Raw genomic sequence first — 4519 nt, forward strand, 5'->3', positions numbered from 1 at the left:
TACCGCTTGCTTGATGGCAGCGGGACAAACAATCTGTGACCCGGGTGGCTGGAATCCATCGCTATGGATCAAGCTTTTTTCTTGACCCGGTCTGTGTAAATGGAGTCCAGGTCTGGGAGGGGGCATCCCACAATGCCTTGTGCTGTTCTCACCACCCGTGTCAGTTGTTTCCTCTCCAGTGCTGTGCAGCTACCATACCACACAGTCATGTTGAGGCAGAGGATGCTCTCGATCATCGCCCTGTAAAAGTTCACGAGCAGCCGTGAGGAAAGTCCAGCCCGTCTCAGTTTCCTGAGGAAGAAAGTCCAGCCCGAAAGTCCAGAGCTGTTGCCTTGCAGCAAGAAGGCTCTGGGCTCGATTCATGGCCCGGGGTCTTTCTGCATGTTCTCCCTGTGCATGGTGGGTTCTCTCTGGGTTCTCCGGCTTCCTCCCACAGTCCAAAAAAATGACTGTCAGGTTAATTGGTTTCTCTAAATTGTCCCTAGATGTGAGTGTGTGATTGGTTGTGTGTCCTGTCTGTCTCTGTGTTGCTCTGCGACAGACTGGAGACCTGTCCAGGGTGAACCTGCCTCTCACCCAGAACGTTAGCTGGAGATAGGCACCAGCACCCCTCCCGTCTCCACTAAGGGACAAGGGTGTAAAGAAAATGGATGGATGCAGCAACATGTAAATCTTATAATAATCCAATATATTTGAATTAATCAAATTCAGCTTTGCAGTTCATCTGAAAGCTGAAATTATCACATCATATTATATAGGTTTTTGATGGTGAGAGTTAGTGAACATGGATCACTTACCAATTTTTGTTCCAGTGATTTTCACTTCACAGAGAACCATAAATGTATTTTCTGGTCTGATCACAGTGACGTATCATCCCGACACTGAAGTGGGAAACTCGTAGACATTGATCTTGCCCGTCTTGAAGGCTGAAATGTTTTGAACCCTGGATAAGAGAGAGAGAATTAAAGGTACCACTAACATAACAGAAGGATTTTCAACAGCAAAGAGATGAAAACTGGAAATAAAATGCAAATTCACATTTTTCCCCATGTGCAGGTTGCCAAGGAGATAAAGATGTTAACTTTATACAAATGTTTAAAACACGGATGCAAGATTGTGTAGATTTGCACAGACTACAATTACCAAATATGTATTTTATAGTTCAGTAAATCAATGATTGCTTTGGATGAAACACATGTCAAATCCTGAAAAGAAGTCAGTTTAAGGTAAGATGAGACTTACAGCTTGTTGTTGGTGCCGTTGTTCTGACGAGAGTTCCCGATGTAGATCTTGGCACCTGATATGTCAGTCACACCACTATTCTGATGAAAATTGTAGATAGAGATACAGGAAAAGTTGTAAACACCCTGCAGGTCTACAGACCACCAGGGGTCAATCTGCTGGTTGGTGTGAGAACAAGTTGATTAATAAAAGGTTCTGTCAGCAGTGTATGGTGTTCCTTCATCATAGGTTGTAGACTGATATGCTCTCTTGTCCGTCAGCTTTATGTTTGGTTTGTTGGAGTTTTCTGTGGGTGAAGCTTTCAAGTTACAGAGAATTTAACTTCAAAGTGTTGATCTTCACATTACAATCATTTTATAACTTATTTGTCTTCACATGAGTTATCTACAACAAAGTTATGATGTGAAAAGTTAAACATTAAATGGTTCAAAGGAAAACGACGTTTGACCTACTTGGGCCGTGACTTGCACACAGCCTTCCTGCAGAGAAAAACAAACAAATAAAAATTAAGTTTTTTTATAGTGGAAAATATCAGAGCCATTTCAAGATTGAATACAGTCATTAATACTCATAAACCTCTGCTTCAGACCCTGAAATTAAACCCTTATTATGAAGTTTGGCATTATTTTTGCTGTGGGATAAAGTAGGAGGTCACTGACAGTAAAACTAAACTCTTGGAGCTTTTTTTAAATATTTGTAAAAATTAAACATCAAACTAAAAAATAAATAAGCAGCTTACCACTCAGACAGATGAAGAACAGAATCCAAAACATCTTCGAGGACAAACAAACTAAAATGACTTTTTCTTCACTATATTCAGACCAGAAGATGTTCCCTGATGCCTCCTCCTCTACTAATAAGTTAAATAAGAGTCAGTTTAGGTTGATGTAGCTTCTCTCCTCTTTCAGGATCTTTCTCTTTCTAAGCTCATGTAGATAAGATCCAGTTTCATGTTTACACCTGAATTTGAATGTATTTCTCTCCCTTCATAAGGAAGGGCTTGTAAATGCACTATTATATTTTATGTTGCTGGTTCAAAATTGTGGATATTTTTCTTTTTATAGCATTTGCATTTCAGTGGGAGAAAATCCCACAAAACTGAGCACAGAGTTGGATTGTGTTGAGACCAGGTGTTGGTCTCACACAATCAGATGTTGTCTCTGAAATGTCATTTTATTTGCTTATCGCACAAACTAATCACTTATTAGTCAAGAAGCTTTTCATAGCCTTCACATTAAATATTAATTCACCAAAAATATCAGAAATGTAAATGAAAAAACTTGCAGCAGCCCTTTGTCAAACACCATTTGATTTCTGCCCTGCTGGTGTTGATGCAATCGTTGTTTTTTGGTCGTCACTATGTCATTATTATTATTTTTAAAGCTGACAGGTAAAAATAAAACATAACTGAATTTTTTTGACCCCATTAGTCAAAATGACAAAGAAACATTTTAGCACAACACCTGGTGTGAACAGAAGTTGGTGAAGTTCTGTTAAAGAATGAACTCTAGGTTAGAGATATTTGATCTTTTATTGAAACTGGAGTGTACACTTTTTAATTTTTGAAATATATGGACTGGTACCATCAGTGTGAGAAAACGAACAACAAACTACACAACTACTTTGGAGAAAAAATGAATATGAGCTCCTATGTAAATCAGACAGCAATCTTTGAACGAAGGCAGAGCTAAACTAACAAGCTCTTCTTTCTTCTACTCTGCTGTTCATTTGGGAACAACATATTTCACTAACATATCTTGCGAAGCCCGGTGGTCGGGGAACTGAGGCGTATAAACTTATGAAGATATAAATCTGCTCCACAAGTGAAACTCTCAGCACACCGGAGACGCTGGCAATCCGGTTTTAAGATAAAATAAAAAAAAATAAAGATAAAAGATTTCCTCTTTCTAAAAATCACCCTGTAATTCACTAGAGAGGAATAATTATATTGTCAGATGTCACTAATAGTCACACAACACAAGTGGCCATACAGCCATGAACAGCTGACACTTGTTTGATAACCGAAGTAGAAATATTTGCACTGTCCTATTTCTTCTGTATTGAACACAAAATACATTTTCAGGTTTGGTTACAATTATGTTTCACCCGTACAAATAGTTGACTCAATAAACATTTATCTTGCTGTGAAATGAACTTGAGGAAATGTAACAAATAATCTAAATATAGAAAGCTGCATTTGAAAGACTTACATGTGGAAAGAATCGCATCCTTTTCCTTCAGAGTCCAGTAACCCATCTGATGGAGCCATGGGCAGGTTAAGCCATGCAATCAGTTTATGAAAGGAAACGCTTTGTTGTTTATGCAGTAGCATGCTCAGTCGATTAAATTAAAAAAAATAATAATAATAAAAATAGCAATCTCATAAAGTTTTGGAAAATATAATCTTATCAAGCTTTCCACTGTTGAAATAGGGCATACAAACAATTGTGAAAGCAACATGTGGCCACAGTGGATAATTATTAAGAATTGTTGAGTAAACAAAAATATTTTGCTGATGTAGATAAATCCCCTGTAGGACAACTTTAAGAACCTTTTACAGGTCCTATTGTGGTCTCTGAGCTGGGACAATGGAAATTCCTCTCCACAAAATAGCCATGGAGTTAATGGTCCCAGGTCAGATGGTCTGCTAATTGTTTCCTGTAAGTACAAAGAAATTAAACTTAGCTTTACTTTTCTGTAAGTCCATCTATAGGATTCAGAAAAATTATCAAATGAATATGCAAAGCATACACAACAGCACCAACAACTGAAACAGCAACAAGACAGGTCCACTGGATTTATAGCAAAGTTATAACAAAGTCATAAGAAAGTGGAGAAATCATACAATACCTGTTCAATGCTGAGGTTACACTGAACAGGGCGGATGTATAATGTGGCAGAGTAAATAAGCGAAGCAGAATCTTTAAGATATTGAGTTTGGGCATGGCAGAACTGACAGCTGTCGAGTCCTGGTGCTGCCCCAAGCCCTCATTAACTCAAAACCGCCTGCTTGTGTGAACTTTGGATAACTGGAATATATAAATTCAGTGAAGTTTTGGGGGCTATGTCTATTACCTGAAAAACAAACATGTTGGAAAAACAAAAGTCTTAGGAGTAAACATTTACAAACAATTGACATGTGTCACATATACTGACATACATATATATATTTATATATATACACACACACACATAATATATATTTATATATACACACAAGCGTCTCTCCCCCAACCCTGCCTGTCATGATTTATGATGTGGTTTGGTGAGGTGAGAA

The 4519-nt window shown here is 38.0% G+C and overlaps 1 long non-coding RNA gene across 1 annotated transcript in view; it reads right to left on the reverse strand.

Moving 5' to 3' along the window:
• The window catches only part of LOC107837115 (uncharacterized), a 2491-nt gene extending 899 nt beyond the window's left edge, over nucleotides 1–1592 (reverse strand). The window contains exons 1-2 of the long non-coding RNA XR_001663106.1: nucleotides 1243–1592; nucleotides 798–943 (exon numbers count right to left, since the gene is read on the reverse strand). This is a non-coding gene — a long non-coding RNA (uncharacterized LOC107837115). The remainder of the gene's footprint in view (nucleotides 1–797; nucleotides 944–1242) is intronic.
• Nucleotides 1593–4519: the final 2927 nt, after the last annotated feature.

Source organism: Poecilia formosa, unplaced genomic scaffold (genome assembly GCF_000485575.1).
Source record: "Poecilia formosa unplaced genomic scaffold, Poecilia_formosa-5.1.2 Scaffold0, whole genome shotgun sequence".
In the NCBI taxonomy this organism is placed as follows: Eukaryota; Metazoa; Chordata; class Actinopteri; order Cyprinodontiformes; family Poeciliidae; genus Poecilia; species Poecilia formosa.